Source organism: Myotis lucifugus, unplaced genomic scaffold, assembly GCF_000147115.1.
Source record: "Myotis lucifugus unplaced genomic scaffold, Myoluc2.0 scaffold_386, whole genome shotgun sequence".
NCBI classification, from domain to species: Eukaryota; Metazoa; Chordata; class Mammalia; order Chiroptera; family Vespertilionidae; genus Myotis; species Myotis lucifugus.
Window position 1 is genome coordinate 856,225 of NW_005871434.1, and position 19,123 is coordinate 875,347.

The following is a 19,123-nucleotide window of genomic DNA, read 5'->3' on the forward strand; positions in this document are numbered from 1 at the left end:
TCGGTCCCCCGGGGCGATGCAGCCAGGCCCCAAAAGGAGACCCAGGGGTCGGGGCGGTGGGGCACGCGATCTGGTGCCCAGGCGGGGGCACAGCCCCAGCCCCAGAAGGAGACCCAGAAGGAGACCCAGGGGCCTCCCAAGAGGAGAGTCTCCGTGGTCAGATGGCGCAGTGTTGGGACAGGAATAAAGACGGAGGTGACTCAGATGCCTGGTGGAGGCATTAGACCAGCAAGCGGGGCCTTTCAGCCAGGACTCGGGGTGGGGGTGGGGCGAGGGAGGCGAGCGGGAAATAGAGAACTACAACTCCCAGGAGGCTTAGACGCAGGGGCCTGGGTGCCTGGCCATGAAATCGGATGGGGCCTGTCATTTTGCACTTGAAGAGGTTTGCAAGGTTGGAAGTTCTGCTCTGGGAGCCAGGGAGAAATGGAGCTGGAGCAGAGAGAGGGGTCCATGGCAGCCGTGGGCTTTGAGGAGTTCTCAGCACCTCCCGGCTCGGAGCTGGTGCTGCCTCTGCTGTTCAGTGGTCACATCCTGGAGAGTGAGCTTGAGACCGAAGTTGAGTTTGTGTCTGGGGGTCTGGGCAGCTCCAGCCTCCAGGAGCAAGACGAAGAGGCAGAGGCAGCCCAAGGCCAGCGGCGGCGGTGCCAACCGGAACTCAATCACAGGAAGTACCAGGCGCTGGGTCGGTGCTGCAGGGAGATCGAGCAGGTGAATGAGCGGGTCCTTAACAGGCTCCATCAGGTACAGAGGATAACACGGAGACTCCAGCAGGAGCGGAGGTTCCTCATGAGGGTGCTGGACTCCTACAGCGACGACTACTGGGCCAGCCAGTTCACCATCTTACTGGAGGACGAGGGCAGCCAGGGCACAGATGCCCCCACCCCAGGCAATGCTGAGAACGAGCCTCCAGAGAAAGAGGGGCTGTCCCCGCCCAGGAGGACGCCAGCGCCCACAGAAGCAGGCAGCCCGGACCCCAGCGGGTGGAAGAGGCAGCGAGCGCAGCGAGCGCCACAAGGAAGGGCACCAGGTGGGAGTCCCGCTGACTCCGGAGCTGGCCCCCCTGCAGATAAAGGTGGAGGAAGACTTTGGCTTCAAAGCGGTTGAGGCTCTGGACTCAAGTTGGGTTTCTCGGGGGCCAGACAAGCTGCTGCCCTACCCCACCCTAACCAGCTCCCCCTTTGACTGACCCCCCAATAAACGGACCCCATGCTCTCCTCGGCAAAAAAAAGCTTATAGAGGCATGCTTATATGATCAAATAGTATAAATATAGATGTAACAGGACAATAAAAAGAGAACCTGGCTATGATGATCACCTGAACGCTGCCTCTGTGTCATTCCTTCTTCGCCGACTCCGTCCACACCTTTGGGAACCCCTGGACCTGCTGGGGCTGGACCCCAACATTCCTTTTCTTATAAGGACTTCAGTGAGATGGGCTAAGGGTCCCACTGGAACTGCCTCAATTTAATGTAATCCCCTCTTTAAAGATCTTATCTCCATATACAGGTACATTCTGAGGTTCTGGGGAATTTTAACATACATTTTGTTGATTACCCAAATCAGCCCTTAACAACCAGCATGTTTCAGAAAGTAGATTCCTACAGGGTTATTTACCAAACATTCAGAAGTATTTTTAAAAGAGCTAAGCCCCTCGCCCACCGCGCGGGCCCCTCCCGGGGAAGAGCGAAGGCCTGGGTTCCAGGCGCTGGAGGAAAACTGGTGCCAGCAGACAGGGGAAGGGGCCTCCAAGGGGCCCCAGATTGCGAGAGGGCACAGGCCGGGCTGAGGTACCCACCCGAGTGCACAAATTTTTGTGCACCGGGCCTCTAGTTTCTATATAATTCCCAGCCAGGTTCTGTTGGAGGCTAGGCCAATAGATCTGATCTGCTGGAATAAAACTTTGCCAGTGATTTCTAAGCAATCATGTTGAAGGTCTGAGCTTCCCTCTGAGTCTGGGAGTAGGGTGGCTGGGTTTAAGGTAGTGGTAATTTGTAAGTAACATTTGGGTTGTCTAATAAAATGGCCTGATGTTTTCCCATGTGCCCTGCTGTTAGCTAATACCCTCCTTTCTGTTCCAGGGTTAGGACCTGGTGTAGTACAAATACCACAGTACGTTGCCCCAGAGAGTGAATTTCTCTGCTTCCTGTAAGATGTCACAGGTAGTTGTTATTGCCTGGAGGCATGGAAGCCATCTTTTTGTCATGTGATCTAGTTTATTTGAAAGATAACTTTTCCTGGTTAGATTTGTATTTAGCACTGAGTATGTAGTTCCCATATCTTGTTCCTCACTGTCAATAATAGCTGGGGCTTCTATGGGAAAATAGTAATAGGCAGAATGTGTCTAGGGGATCCCCTGGGCCTCCTTGTTTGTCATTGGATTCTTCATTCCTTTCTAACATTTCTCAGTGAGTGTTTCTATCCTTTTTCTTTTTCTTTTTGTTTTTGAGTTCTGGAAAGTTCTTTCTCCAATGGCCTTCCTCTTTGCAATAGGTGCATTAATTGATGCCTAGTGGGTCTTTTCCTTTTCCATTTGGTTCCCGCCTCTCCTGGTTTCCTTGCACTATTTCTAAGAAAATGGCATGTTTTAATTTCCTTGTTTCCTGGTCAAGGCTCTGGGAGGGATTTATTCCCAATGCTCTGATTAAACATTGGAGCTTCCTTCTGATATCCAGAGCACTTAGACTAATAAAAGTCATTTTTACCATCCAGACATTTTCTGCTGCCTGTGGATTAGCATCATTGAACTTCCAATATGCTTGATAGATCCTTTTAAAAAATTCAGAAGGATCTTTGTTTGGTGTCTGTTGAATGGCCTGTATCATATTTAGGCTCTTTTGTTTAGCCACCTCTTTCTTAAGCCCTTTCAATATGCACCTTTTGTAAAGTTCTAGGATGGCTCAGTCCCTGTTATTTGAGTCCCAGTTGGGCTCCATCAAGGAAACTGCCCCAATTGGGGTTCCCATTGATGAGCCTCTAATTAGCCTTATTTATTTTTGTTAATCCTCACCCAAGGATATTTTTCCATTGATTTTCAGAGAGAGTGGAAGGGATAGGGAGAGGGAGGGGGAGAAGGAGAGGAAGAGGAGAAGAGAGAAGAGGAGAGAGAGGGAGAGAGAGAGAGAGAGAGAGAGAGAGAGAGAGAGAGAGAGAGAGAGAGAGAGAAACATTGATGTGAGAGAGACACATCAATTGTTTATCTCCTGCATGCACCCCAACTGGGACCGTGGATCAAACCTGCAACCCAGGTACATGCACTTGACCAGGAATCAAACTCACTACCCTTCAGTACAGGGATTGATGTTCTAACTACTTAGAAACACTGGCCTTGTTTATAACTAGCTACTTTTCATCTGCTTTTAGCAGGATGTTAAAGAAAGCCTGCACACCTGTGCAGTTTGTATAGTGAATAGCAACAATGGAGGTAATAAGATCTGTAATTTTCTGAGGATCCTCCCTATATGAGGGGTTAGAATTCTTCCAATTCAGTACATCTGAAGTGAAAAATGAAGTATGGGCCCGTAGTGGCCAGTGGGCTGGCCTCCCTGGCTTATTCTGCCTATAGGTTATTGCTTCAAAGGAAAGTATCCTGATCTGAATACGGATGCTGCTCTTTGGCCAAATTGGGTGTCCTGCTGGGACTTCAATGGGAAGACTATTCCTCATCATACACGGGTGGGGCTATCATCTCTCTGGTCCCTATGTCAGGGGTATATATCAGCAAGAGTAATTACGGGGAAAATATTCCTGCTGCTAATTCTGGGTCACCTGGGTTCAAGTTTTATTTTTTTATTTTTTTATTTTAATTTCTTTATTGACTAGGTTATTAAATATGTGTCCTTATCCCCCACATTACCCCCATTGCCCCACTCATGCCATGACCCCCCTGTTGTCTGTGTCTATTGGTTAGGGCTATATTCATGCATATAAGTCATTTGGTTGATCTCTTCCCCTTACCCCCACCCTCCCCTACCTTCCCTCTGGGGTTTGACAGTCTGATCGATGTTTCTCAGTCTGTGGATTTGTTTTTGTTCATCAGTTTATGTTGTTCATTATATTCCATAAATGAGTGAGATCATGTGATATTTATCTTTCTCTGACTGCCTTATTTCACTTAGCATAATGCTCTCCAGTTCCATCCATGCTGTTGCAAATGGTAAGAACTCCTTCTTTTTTACAGCAGCATAGTATTCCATTGTGTAGATGTACCACCGTTTTTTAATCCACTCATCTACTGATGGGCACTTAGGTTGTTTCCAAATCTTAGCTATTGTGAATTGTGCTGCTATGAACATAGGGGTGCATATATCCTTTCTGACTGGTGTTTCTAGTTTCTTGGGATATATTCCTAGAAGTGGGATCACTGGGTCAAATGGGAGTTCCATTTTTAGTTTTTTGAGGAAACTCCATACTGTTCTCCACAGTGGCTGCACCAGTCTGCATTCCCACTAGCAGTGCACGAGGGTTACTTTTTCTCCGCATCCTTGCCAACACTTGTCGTTTGTTGATTTGTTGATGATAGCCATTCTGACAGGTGTGAGATGATACCACATTGTTGTTTTGATTTGCATCTATTGGATAATTAGTGACTTTGAGCATGTTTTCATATGTCTCTTGGCCTTTATTCTGTCTTCTTTCAAAAGTATGAAAGTATCTATTTCGGCCTGTTGCCCATTTTTTGATAGGGTTGTTTATCTTCCTTTTGTTGAGTTGTATGAGTTCCCTGTAAATATTAGAGATTAAACCCTTATCGGTGATAACATTGGCAAATATGTTCTCCCATGCAATGGGCTTTCTTATTGTTTTGTTGATGGTTTCTTTTGCTGTGCAAAAGCTTTTTATTTTGATGTAGTCCAATTTGTTTATTTTCTCTTTAGTTTCCATTGCCCTAGGAGCAGTATCAGTGAAGAAATTGCTTTGGCATATGTCTGAGATTTTGCTGCCTGTGGATTACTCTAGTATTTTTATGGTTTCCCATCTTACGTTTAAGTCCTTTATCCATTTTGAGTTTATTTTTGTGTATGGTGTAAGTTGGTGGTCTAGTTTCATTTTTTTGCATGTATCTGTCCAATTTTCCCAACACCATTTATTGAAGAGGCTGTCTTGACTCCATTGTATGTTCATGCCTCCTTTGTCAAATATTAATTGAGCATAGTAGTTTGGGTCAATTTCTGGGTTCTCTATTCTATTCCATTGATCTATATGCTGTTTTTGTGCCAGTACCACTGTTTTGAGAACATTGGCTTTGTAATACAACTTGATATCTGGTATTAAGGTCCCACCTACTTTGTTCTTCTTTCTCAGGATTGCTGTGGCTATTCAGGGTCTTATTTAATTCCAGATGAATTTTTGGAGTGTTCGTTCTAGGTCTGTGAAATATACTGTTGGTATTTTAATGGGGAGTACATTGAATCTATAGATTGCTTTGGGTAGTATGGACATTTTGAGGATGTTGATTCTACCAATCCATGAACACGGTATGTTCTTCCATCTGTTTATGTCTTCCTCTATCTCTTTTTTCAGTTTCTTGTAGTTTTCTGTGTATAGGTCTTTTACCTCCTTAGTTAAGTATATTCCTAGGTATCTTAATTTTTTTTTGTGCAATGGTAAATGGGATTGCTTTTCTAGTCTCTCTTTCTGTAAGTTTATTATTGGTGTATAGAAATGCCATAGATTTATTGGCTTTAATTTTGTATCCTGCTACATTGCCAAATTCATTTATTAAGGCTAATAATTTTTTGATGGAGTCTTTAGGGTTTTCTATGTACAGTATCATGTCATCTGTGAATAATGACAGCTTTGCTTCTTCTATTCCAATTTGGATGCCTTTTATTTCTTCTTCTTGTCTGATCGCAATGGCTAGTACTTCCAGTACTATGTCAAACAGGAGTGGTGAGAGTGGGCATCCCTATCTTATTCCTGTGCTTAGGGAAATGTTTTTAGTTTTTGCCCATTGAGTATAATGTTTGCTGTGGGTTTGTCATATAAGACTTTTATTATGTTGAGGTATGATCCTTCTATTTTCACCTTGCTGAGAGTTTTTATCAAGAAAGGGAGTTAAAAATTTTGTCTAATGCTTTTTCTGCATCAATTGATATGACCATGTGATTTTATCTCTCAATTTTTTTATGTGATGTATCACGTTTATTGATTTTCAGATATTGTACCATCCTTGCATCCCCGGGATAAATCCTACTTGGTCATGGTGTATGATCTTTCTGATGTACTGCTGGATTGGAATTGCTTGACTTGTGTTGAGGATTTTGGCATGTATGTTCATGAGGGATATTGGCCTATAACTCTTTCTTCGTGTTGTTTTATCTGGTTTTGGTATTAGGGTAATGCTGGCTTCATAGAATCAGCTTGGAAGTGTTCCTTCCTCTTAAATTTTTTGGAATAGTCTGAGGAGGACAAGTTTTAGTTTTTTGAATGTGTAGTAAAACTCCCCTGCGAAGCTGTCTGCCCCCGGGCTTTTGTTTGCTGGGAGCTTTTTGATGACTGCTTCAATTTCCCTCATAGTTATTGGCCTATTGCGATTTTTAGATTCTTCCTGATTGAGTTTTGGAATGTTGTATTTTTCTAGGAATATGTCCATTTCCTCTAGGTTGTCTAGTTTGTTGGAATAGAGTTGTTCATAGTATTTTTTAACAATCCTTTGTGTTTCTGTGGGGTCTGTTGTTATTTTGCCTCTTTTATTTCTGATTTTGTTTATTTGGGTCCTCTCTCTTTGCTTCTTGGTGAGCCTGGCTAGAGATTCATCGATCTTGTTTATCCTTTCAAAGAACCAGCTCTTGGTTTCATTGATCTTTTGTATTGTTTTTTTAAAATTTATTTGTTTGTTTGTTTGTTTTGGTCTCCATGTCATTTATTTCTGCTTTGATCTTAGGTTGTCCCCTTTCTTTGCTGAATCCTTATTGTGTAAAGATATAAACTTCAGGACACAGGGGATTTCATCCCATTTCCCTGACCATTGGCAAAACAATTCCCATTGCATGATGGTGTAGTAATTCAGGGAACAATTTAGAGGCCATTTTCTCCAGTAGTTTAAAGCATACGTACACCAAGCAGTGTTACAATAGAAAACCAATTCTCTCTTAGTCATTGGAGCATAACTATACATAGACCAACCTGCTAAAATTTCAGCCCAGTGGGCTCCCTTCGGGAGTTAAAACTGAGTAACCCCTGATGGCACAAAAGTACAAACCTAAAACCATAACCACAGAAACAAAGCAGATAAAGTGTTAACATATGAATAAAATTTGGATCCATAATTTCATTAGTCCAAACAAGCGCTCACAAGTAAGTCCTAGCATCTTACCTCCTGCAAACTGCAAGTGGTCTTGGCTGGACCTAAATGGCATGAAGTCCAAGTGGCACAAAACCCAAGTAGCAGGGATAGCCTAGAATAGACTACTAACCTATACCACAAATGGTCTTAACTGGACCCAAGTGGCACAATGCCCAAGTGGCACAAAGCCCTAATGGCAGGGAGAGATGGCTGGCTAATCAAAACTTTGCCATCAGCTGTCCATGATCTCTCAGCTGCAGCAATTTTCAGAAGTTAGCAGTGTCCCAGTCATTAATTTCACATGGCTGGCTCATCAAAACTTTGCCAGAAGCTGTCAGTGGCACAAAGCCCAAGCAGCAGGGATAGAGGACCCTCAGTGTGCATGTTGGTTTGACTTACCCAGTCTTGAGGTCTGTATATTCTCCAAAAACTTGTTTCTTTTCACCAGCCAAGCATTTCTGGCAGCTGACACCTAGAAACATGCTTCCATTTACCAGCCAAGAGTTTCAGGTGGCTGACGCCTTGAGAAGGAATGCGGGGAAATTCTCTGAGAAAAGCTCTTGGCAACTGCTGGGAAATCCCCACACTCTCACTCTGGGGTCAGCCTGCCACAAGAAGCTGGGATCCCAGCTTGGGCCCTCTGGGACTTACCAAGATCCACACTGTCCCATCTGGGTCACCAAAAACTGTAACTGAAAACACACATTTGCTTCCTGCCTCAATGAAAGCCAAACTCCAAGTGCTGGTACAAAAGGAAAGAGGTTTTATTCAGGTGCCATGACCTGAGAGAATGGTGGACTCCCATCTCAAAGACCAGCCCCTCTTCCTGCTCTAGCCCATGGTTTTTATAGGGATAGGGAGAGGAGGGCTTTTTTTTTTTCTATCCAGTTATCTTGCTAACTTTCAGCCCGCTTGGGCCTTGTCCATTCATCTTTCTGGGTTTTGGCGTGCTTTGGCCTGGGCCATTCATCTTTATAGTTTTTGGTGTCCTGGGTGTAAGAACTTTCCCCTGCACCATCTTGGCCAGTGGGTGAGACTCCCTGACATTCCCTGACTGTCTATGGTAGTGGGAAGGGGGTACTGCAGGACCTGCCACCAGGAAGCCTGGAGATGCCACAGCCCTCAGCTTGCATCCCGACAGTGGACATGAGCCCATACATATGGGGGAACTGGTTGGAGTCCATGGGGCAACCCTGGATCCTGATGCACCCACATCCTATGTGCAACCCTCACACGGCCCACCACTCTGAAGTGGTCAGTCAGGACTGTGCTCTGACTGATGGCTGCCTACAGTAACAAGAGCTGGCTGACTCAGAAGAGTGGTGTGGTCCTTACAGGCTCCAGGTGGCAGAGCCATAGCCAACCAGGCTGGGTGGATGTCCCCTTCCTATTATCCCCCAAACTCAGGGGCCTTCTATGTCTGACACTGAGCACAAGTCTTCTTTCCCCAGGGAGCCTAAGGACCAGGACCTCAAAGATGGCACTGAGGCTAAGTGGGAGGGGAGATGCTTGTTGTTGCCATGAAAGCCCCACTGACCTGGGCCAGGCAGAAGTGAGAGCTCATGCCCCACATCCTCTCCCACATTCTGGAGGGGAAACCTGGCCTGAGATTGCTCTGCACAGTGTGGACTGGACTAGGCCTGCCCCTCTGCCTCTCTCCTCTCTTCTGGGTTGGGGTGTTGCCTTCTTCTCAAACTAAAGGAGCTGGGACAGAGAGAAAAAGAGGAACAGAGCAACAGAGCAGGCAGGTCCAGCAGCCTCAGGACAGGCCCAGATGGAAGCTACCTGGGTCCAGGTCACCTAGCCAGGGTGGTGGTGCAGTTTACATTGACAAAATAGGCTGGACATTCTCTCTGGGTGCCCGAGGGTGGAGGTGGAGACCACAGCTGGCCCTGGTAGAAGCTTCAGGATTAGAGAGCCAGACCCAGACCAGAACTTAGACAGGGTCCCACCTGAGGTCACCTCAGGAGTCAGGAACAGCTTCTGAAGATGTGACAGCACTACACTTCCCAGAAGCCCAAGTGAGTCAGAATTTCCCTGGGGTCTGCTCAGCTGCGTAAGGCCAGGAGAGGCCAGCCCCATCCCTGCAAGAAGGAATAAAGTTGTTTCAATTGTAATGGGAAAAAAATACACGAAGGAACAGGATACTCCACCAGGTCTGCAATTACCATCATGTTTATTGAGTTTGCTGGCTCCCAGCATTTAGACTCTAAATTTTAGAGGCTCTGAGCTCCTTGTATTCCATCACAGCTTCATTAATACTCTAGGATGCTGGCAGCCTTCCTACCAGGCCCTCACCTGGAGCCTTGGACTGACAAGCCCTCAATGAGGGAGCCAGCAGGAGCCCCACACCCAGTCTGACCATTGCCCCCTGGCTTCGGTGACCTTCCCAAGTGCCCTTTGAGTCTCAGCTCTCTCATCTGTAAAACAGGTACATTAATGCATAGGCTGGGGTTGGTCCCAAGTGTGATGGCACAAATGAAAGCATCCAGGATGTGTTATTCCACTGCTGTGAATAGAAGCTATCAGAAGCTGTGTAACTCCCAAATGACCTTGAACCCAAAAACCCCAAAGCAGCAGGCAGGAGGATGGCTCTGGGAAAGCAGGAAGGTAGGGACCAAATCAAGAGAGGCATCCTCAGCTCCAAGGAGCAGAGTCATACAACGCAGCCACCTCCTGGATACTGAACTCCAGCCTGAGCCCTGGCCCTAATGCAGCGGTTCTCAACTTGTGGGTCACAACCCCTTTGGGGGTTGAACGACCCTTTCACAGGGGTCGCCTAAGACCATTGGAAAACACATAATAATTACATATTGTTTTTGTGATTAATCACTATGCTTTAATTATGTTCAATTTGTAACAATGAAATTGGGGGTCACCACAACATGAGGAACTGTATTAAAGTGTCGCAACATTAAGAAGATTGAGAACCACTGCCCTAATTTGACAAAAGGGAGTCCTGAGACCCAAAGGCATAAACAGTGTTTGCGATGGAGCCTATACCCTGTTTATGGAGTCATATAGGATTAAATAACAATTCCAACTTGGACTTGAGTTTGGAGAATCAGTGGTGTGCACAAGATGAGGGGAGCCGGCCACCAGCTGCTTGACTCATGGAGGGTCCAAACAGAGGGGCCCTCAGTGCCTGCCACCACCAAGCCTGAGTCCACACAGCTTTGGTGGCTCCTATGCCTGCCTAACCTGGCCACCCACAGACCTGCTTCCAACTCCACATGCACGCATACTTGGCTCCAGCCCTTTGCATTCTCCTGGGCTTCAATGTTAAACTCTCCAACTCTGCTTCTTGACACTCTTCTCTCCTTGACCATCTGCTGACCTCAGTGTCACCTCATAAGTCCTTTCTCTGCATGGCTTTCTTTTGAGTAGTAGCAATCATGAGATCTACAGCTACTTGCTTGTTTGTTTGCCATGTTTGGGCTTTCAAATGGAGGGTGTTATGTTCAGATTCCTCAGTCTGTGACCTTCATCCCATGAGGATTCACAGGCCCCTGCCTACTTTTATTGCTCTCTCCGTCCCCTGGTATCCCGCCCACTCTGGCCAGCATCCCATGACTTTGCACTTTGACCTTGTGATATGGGGAGCTCACTGCTGGGTGGTCTCTTATTGACACTCCATATGGAATAATCTCCTGTTTCTGACTTTCCCACTTGACCCTGAGTGAAGGTCCAGCCACAGCACTGGATTCACCACTTCTCACTGTTGCAGAGCTCCAGGTGGCACAGACACCCCCACAGAAGATTCCCAAACAAGTCAGGACAAGTATCACCCAGGGCAGCATTGCAGGAACACTTGCCACACTCAATCTGACTGGCAGTATCCCTTTGTTCTCCTGAGAGCTATGCCTGTCTCCATCCCATCCCATAGCAGAGCCACCAGGATTCTTTTCCCCACACCAGGCACTCCAGGGCTTTCTAATGTTGACGATTTAGCTGGGTCAGAGGGCATCTGCTTTCAGACTGGACGGAAATGCTATGAAGGCAGGGCCTCATTCATCTGTTGGTCGGCCAAAGCCATATCCCAAGCAGGACAGCAGTGCCTGAGACCAGGCCACACACTGCCTGCCCTTCTTATATACCCTTTCCCAAGCAGCACTTACTAGTAAGGTCTTCATTGTGGCCTCCTGCTGGCTCTGCACCCCTGGTGCCCATTGCCAGACTCTTGGTCTCTCTGATGCCTGGGGCAGAGGTGGAACTCAGAGTCAGGTCAGCAAATAAATTCCATGGAGGGGGCTCAGGTAATGCTGGTCTTCTTAGTGGGCCTTGCAACACAATTTCAAAATACAAATACAAATAAATAAAGAGGACTGGCTCACTTCTACCCAGTTCCCAATGCCTCTGCCTTGGGAGCCAAAATGGAGCAGGGTGGGGAAGGCCCTCACAGATAGGGGCCAGAAGAGTAGAGCCTGCCTGGGTCTGTGTGCTTGGTTGGGGTCAGGAGAGGAGCTCATGGTATGCTCCCTCGAGAACATTCTGGGGCCATTCTCCAAGAAATGAGGTACTATGGTGCCTATCCTCTGAGGGTTTGTGAAAGGATAGAAGAGAATATGAATTGTGAAAAGTAGATGCACTGTGGACCTGCACTGCCTTACTCCTCTGCTCTCCAAGGCTCTCCTACCTGCCAGGGCCACCAGGCGCCCCATGGATGCCTCCCTGCACACCTCCCAACAATCACTGAACTAGAACCCAAGAGTTGCAATCTACCAGTGGTCACTTCAAGCCTTACTAGAAGCCGAATTTGCTCTGGGCTCAGCACCCCAAGGCTGACTAAGGTACAAAGGTGTTGGCTGCTTCCCCAGCAGATATTCTACCCTTCCTAACATGACCCCAAAATTTCAAGCTTCAAGTTGGTTCCTTATTGGTGCTGGTTAGTCAGGGCATCTCAGTCCCCTGACATAGGAATTGGTCCAAGGGTAGGCACATGACCCAAGTCAGGCCAATGAGACAGGATGAGATATTTGCTGAGGATGTTCCAGGAAAAGTGCTTTGGAGAAAAACATTCTCTGTTAGTAAGAAAGAGCCTGGCCCTAGTTATTACTGGCAGCCACTGTACCACCAAGAAGAGAACCAACCTGAGGATGATGCCACTACCTTAGGAAGTGATATCATTGAGTGCTTGATCAAGCCTCTCTGGAAGTCCATACCATTCCTACAGATTTTTGAATATATGAATCAATAAATTATCTTCAAGTGCAGCTGGATTTGGGGACTCAAAACAACATCTTCAGTCCCTAATTTCTGTCTATTTCTTTTCTCCAGTATACTCTGTGTGGACAAAAGGAGCCACATGCTAACCTGGCAAGCTCAGGGAAGGCCTGCATGGCCGTCATGCAAACTCAAAGACCTAAAGTAACCACAAATGATGGTCTGAAATTAAACTTTAACTAAAAGCGGTTAATGGTAGGTAGTCACCTTCTAGGCTGGTATCTTCCCTGACAATTTCAACCTTTACCTTAACTGAGCCTATATGTCTTTTTGCATCTATGATAACATATCCTTGAAATGTCAGGGTAACTTGTAACTTCCCTTTTTTCCAGACCTCTTAGGGTACAACCAAATGCATCTCAGCGCCAAAACAGAGACCATAAATTTCTTCATTGTTATTATCATGCTAATTGTTGACTGTTAACTATCCTGCACCCACCTGAGTAAAAGAAGTATGTGTCAAAACAACAAGAAAGCCCACTGCATGGGAGAACATATTTGCCAATGTTGTCACCGATAAGGGTTTAATCTCTAATATTTACAGGGAACTCATACAACTCAACAAAAGGAAGATAAACAACCCTATCAAAAAATGGGCAACGGACCTAAATAGATACTTTTCGAAAGAAGACAGAATAAAGGCCAAGAGACATATGAAAACATGGTCAAAGTTACTAATTATCCAATAGATGCAAATCAAAACAACAATGTGGTATCATCTCACACCTGTCAGAATGGCTATCATCAACAAATCAACAAACGACAAGTGTTGGCAAGGATGCGGAGAAAAAGTAACCCTCGTGCACTGCTAGTGGGAATGCAGACTGGTGCAGCCACTGTGGAGAACAGTATGGAGTTTCCTCAAAAAACTAAAAATGGAACTCCCATTTGACCCTGTGATCCCACTTCTAGGAATATATCCCAAGAAACTAGAAACACCAATCAGAAATGATATATGCACCTCTATGTTCATAGCAGCACAATTCACAATAGCTAAGATTTGGAAACAGCCAAAGTGCTCATCAGCAGATGGGTGGATTAAAAAACGGTGGTATATCTACACAACGGAATACTATGCTTCTGTAAAAAAGAAGGAATTCTTACTATTTGCAACAACATGGTTGGAACTGGAGAGCATTATACTAAGTGAAATAAGGCAGTCAGAGAAAGATAAATATCACATGATCTCACTCATTTATGGAATATAATGAACAACATAAACTGATGAACAAAAAACAGATCCAGAGACAGAGAAGCATCGATCAGACTGTCAAACCTCAGAGGGAAGGTAGGGGAGGGTGGGGGTAAGGGGGAGAGATCAACCAAAGGCCTTGTATGCATGCATATAAGCCTAACCAATGGACATAGACAACAGGGGGGTAAGGACATAGGTGGGGGGGTTGGAGGAGTAATGGGGGGATGAGGACACATATGTAATTATATATATATATATATAATTTTACTTTTTATCCAATCTCAGAAGTTTCCCCACTTTGCTTTCTCCCCACCTCTCTAATCTAATTTTCATGTAACCCCACCTGTGTCTCCTCCTTTGCTTGCAATGTATAAAAATAGATGAAAAACTGCCATTCTCCAGAGCATCATCCCAATCTGTTGAGTTCTGCTTCCTGGCAATTGTCAATGGTTTGGCTCAAATAAACTCACAAAAATTCTTTACAGGTTTGAATGTTTTATGTTAACATCTGGATGGTTTTGCTTTCAGCCTCCTCATGCTGACAACATGGTAGCCAGTAGTTCCAGGCCTTTATATTCCCAGATTCAAATTCAAAAAAGAGAGGGAGAGGGAGAAGGAAAGAAAGAGAGAGGGAGAGGGAGGTCGGGGGAGAGAGAGATAGAGATAGAGATAGAGATAGAGATAGAGATAGAGATAGAGACAGAGAAAGCATTCCAACTTGGTGGATGGGCTTACCATGAACTGTTGGCTGTGACCATATCTGTTCTCACAATGCAGCTATGGAGAAAGAGGTGGCATCCTACTGAAACCATATAGTCTAAGAATGAAGGTGGTAGGGGACGCAGATTCCCAAAGGCATCTGAGCACTGTCCCTAGAAAAAGAATGGCAGTGTCTATAGACGTGACCACAATGCCTTGTACCAGCCTAGGAAGACTGCCCCATCCAGCTATACCACCTTACACCCTACTCACTGACTCACCCTGCCACTGCCATCCCCAAGAAGGGGTCAGCATTCAGAGGAGTGACCTGTACATAAGACTAGTGGCTTTCCTGCTACACCACTTCAGCCAACCTCTCCCATAGTCAATCTTCTCATCACTAGGATAGAACCACCTTTGAGAAGTGATCCTGAAATTTGCAGTGAAATTTCTCTGAGATCCCATGCACTCTCCTCACTTAAGCCTGGATCTTGTCAAGACCTCAGCCTCTCATCTTTCCCTGCTCAGCCTGGAGCTCTCAGCTACTCTCTTGCCAACACCACAGCAACCTTTTGCTTCCAACCTTCTGCCAAACAAGCGTAGAGGAACTGCTATCTTAGCTCAGTGAAAATTGCCTTTTCTCAAATATCTAGAGCAAGCATGTCAAACTCAAAGGCTAACAAGGGCCAAATAAACAAGGTTTAAGTTTATGTGGGCCACAAAAAAAAAAGCTTCAATTTTCATAAAAATGTAGGTTTATTTCGATAGAGACTTGCTGAATACAAAGGGCTGAAATAAATGAGTAATCATTAACATAAAATAATAGAACATTTAAATAAAAATTAATATTTTTCTTGAACATTAACTTATCAGACACTGAATAACTGCACAAATTAATAAGCACAATGCAAATAAACCTATTTTTCTTGTTCTCTGAAAGCGAAATATTTCCTGTTGCACACACCAAACAAGTCAGTACAAGACTTATGATGTGGCAATTGGCTGCTAAAATATTCGCTGCTAGTGTTAGTGGAAAGAACTGGTGCACCTGCACGTAAGGCACATAAGGGAAATGAATGCAACATGATTATAGTAATCAGTCATTAGCAAATGTTGTAGTTCATTATTAATAATTATGTATAACAGGATATTGTAAAAATTAATTTACAAATTTTTTATTAAAAAGTTTCTTACATGCTATTATATTGGCTGGGCTGCAAAAATATACATAGTGGGCTGCATGCAGGCCATGGGTTGCGAGTTTGACATGCTTGATCTAGAGGGCTGAGGCTGCTAAAGAGTCACCCCACAGACACCTCAGCAATGTTCTCAGCAGCCCTCAGCAATGCTCATACCCAGTCCTGCCTCCTCCTGTCTCCCACTCTCAGTAGAGGTGACTCTCCCTCTACTTCCCTCAGAGCCTCTCCATGGGTTTGTAAGGGAAGCTTCTGGACCCCACAGGCCATTCTGCTCAGGAGCCAGAGTCCTGCCTGCTAGGTAAGGGTTAATTACACTGGCTGTCACTGAGATGTTAACTCACCTCCAGACTCCAGATGAAGATAGAAATGGTATTTAGAATTTCTAACCAATGTTTCTGGAAAGGACTTAAGATGCTCACAAGGATACCCATAACAAGATTGCATGAATTAAATTAGAGAGCCCAAATAGAAAGAAAAACAAGGGTAGGAACAAAACCCTGAGCAAGGAAGGAGGCTAACCTGCAAACAAAGGCCAGATTGAGCTCCAAGCTTGTTCTGGGCAGGTGAGCCACAAATGTGGCCCCAAACTTTTAGCAACTCAAGGCAAAAACAAACCTGTCTGCTGGAAGCTCTGTGGTTGTACACATGGTTACCGAGGAGACATGCCATGGTATGTATCCCAGGGGCAAGGACAATGGGAGGATGGGGAATGGAAGTTCTTTCTTCCAGGCTGTGGGCTTGAAAATCAGGGATGGAGAATGAGTAGCAGGGACAGAAATGGTTCTAGCCCCACTGCTGCTCACACCTGGACAGAGAGAAGACTCTACATTTCCACACCTTGGCAATGGCACCCTAGCTAGCCTGCCCATGCCCTTGGAATGGCATCCTGTCCTTTGGGGAGAGCCCTCTAGTGATTATGTCTCAGGGACCATTCCTTCTGGGTTGAGTGTAACTCTAGCCAGCCCCCTCAAGGCATCCCTGGACTCAGCAAGTCCCATTCACTCCTGCTTTGGATCTCGACTCTTCACTCCCTTATATGTTTAGTCCAAAAGCATTTACTAAGCACTTACTGCGTGCAGCTATTTCAGCCTTTCAGGAAGTGCCACAGAGTCAAGGTGTTGGCCAGCTCTCATGACTCAAGTCTCAGGAGGTTCCCTGAGGATCAGAGGTAGTATAATGCATAGGGCAGCGGTTCTCAACCTTTGGGTCGTGACCCCTTTGGGGGTCGAACGACCCTTTCACAGGGGTCCCCTAAGACCATCGGAAAACACATATATAATTACATATTGTTTTTATGATTAATACTATGCTTTAATTATGTTCAATTTGTAACAATGAAATTGGGGGTCACCACAACTTGAGGAACTGTATTAAAGGGTCGCGGCATTAGGAAGGTTGAGAACCACTGGCATAGGGGAATCATGATAAAGAGGTTCAAGATTGCAGAGGCCAGCAGCACAGGACATTGTGGACTGAAAGGTGAAGACCCTTTGGAATCCAGAAATAGCTGGGGAGAAAATGGATGAGGTCAAGATCCTAGGGTCTGCAGTAGCCAGATGGGAAGGAGACAGGAGCCAAACCCACTTGGGCTTAATGCAAAGTGACTTTGTTAGCATAAGTAGCTAGATATTAATAAAAGAGAAGGAAGAAAAACTGGCTGAGCTTAATTTGGTCCAAGCTACAGCTTCACATACTCCAGTAGGTAGCTGCATTACCCTAAAGAAGGAGATTATCACCCCTCTAACTTCCCCCTCCCACCGCCTCATGTAGGGATGAAGGACTGACTTTCCAATCACCCTGGGGTAGTGTTATGGCAGAAATCAGGCTGATGGGAAGCGAAAAACCAAAGGCACTTGGAAGTTCAGAAAAGGACTGTTTTATTCGCACTGGTGCTGGCTCAGCAGAGTCCCCTCCAGAGGCTGAGCCCTGAATGCAGTGGGGCCTGGCCTTTTATCCACCCTAGTTCCTTTGTCTCCCAAATATGGACTAAGCTTTCGAACGTTTAGGGAGCTTTCCAGTTTAGGCAGTTTGACTGATGATTAAGCGAGATTACAGGATCCATGGTTGTGGTCAGGAGATGAGCAAGTGAGATTACAGGAACCAAGGTTGTGGTCAGGGTAGGATGATTAGAAAATAAATTTCCTTTTTCAATAGGACTAGTCATTACCTTGGATAACTGAGGATGGGGTAAAACAGCAGGGAAATCCCTCTGCTGGGCACATGTGCAGTATGAGCCAACATAGTGACCATAAGGGGGTGGTGTCTAATATAGGAAAAATACTGGATTAGTTAAGGGGAGGGCCTATAACAAGCCCGATAAGGATTGGGGAAGCAATTAATCAGTTTTAAAGCCTGAGGTAATATAATCAAAGCTTAACAAAGGCCTCTCATTGGATAGCATGTGTTCACCCATTCAGCTTCATGCATTCTCTCTCCCTAGCACCATGCAGGTCTAGCAGCCATGTGGGCCCATGCACAAGCTCCAAGGGCAGCTTCAAGTGCTGGCCTGGATTCCAGATGGGTTCAAAATGCAGCTATATGTGCAGACCTGGATATAGCAATGCAACACCAGTCAGAGCACAGCCAGGAACAAAGACTTACCTAGCCAGATGGGGACAAAGACTTACCTGGACTAAGCTTTGGCATAGACAGAACTGATGGCACAGAATTTTTGGACCCTGGTCCTTTCTTTGGGCGTGATGAAGATAAAGTTGAACTTCTTCCATAGTGGGACAGAGCTGAACTACCTGGCTGTGGTTGAGACATAGACTAAGAGCACCTGGGGACAGTCCTTTGTGTTTGTTCCAACTTCAAGAAATCTTGCCACTCCCACCTCATCCTCCCATGTGTGGTCCCTGACATGCTTTTCTTGCACCATCCCTATTTCCACCAGCAACAACTTCACGGATACCTCAGGCACTTGAGGCATTGGGCAGTCCTGCTATAGATGAACAGCTCTGTTTTTATGCCATATGCTATTTTTTTCTGATTACAAAAGTAATATATCCTCTATACAAAAAAAAAACACAACTTAAAAATGCAAACAACATGAAAATTAGCCATAATTCTATCATTTATTGTAATTAGGGCTGCTCTCATTCTGGTGTACAACTTTCTCATCTATTTTAATTAAACATACACATTTTGGAAACTTCTGAATGGCAAAACCACTATAGACAAACTGGGGAAAATATTTACAACTCAAATTTTCCAATACACAAAAAGATCCTAGAAATTGTGAGGAAGAAGGTTAAGTATATGACAGTATTTAATGTATAAGTTGGGAGTGGAATAAATGACATTTAATTGTTCCATAGTCTTTGTGTCATCTAGGAAGAAAATGAGGGTATTAATAGTTAAGGACATGTAATGATTTTGAGAGTGACTCCTAAAAAAATAGAACTATCATAGAATTCAGGAGAGTGGCTATCCATGGGAGAAGAGGGAAGTAAGACAGGAGAGGTTGTACACAGTGCGAGTGGTGGGTCCTGGGTACTGGTCTGTTTTAATTCCTGATCTGCTT

The 19,123-nt window shown here is 45.2% G+C and overlaps 1 pseudogene; it reads left to right on the top strand.

The window, feature by feature from the left end:
- Positions 1 to 414: 414 nt before the first annotated feature.
- LOC102434965 lies at positions 415 to 1,228 on the top strand (annotated as a pseudogene).
- Positions 1,229 to 19,123: the final 17,895 nt, after the last annotated feature.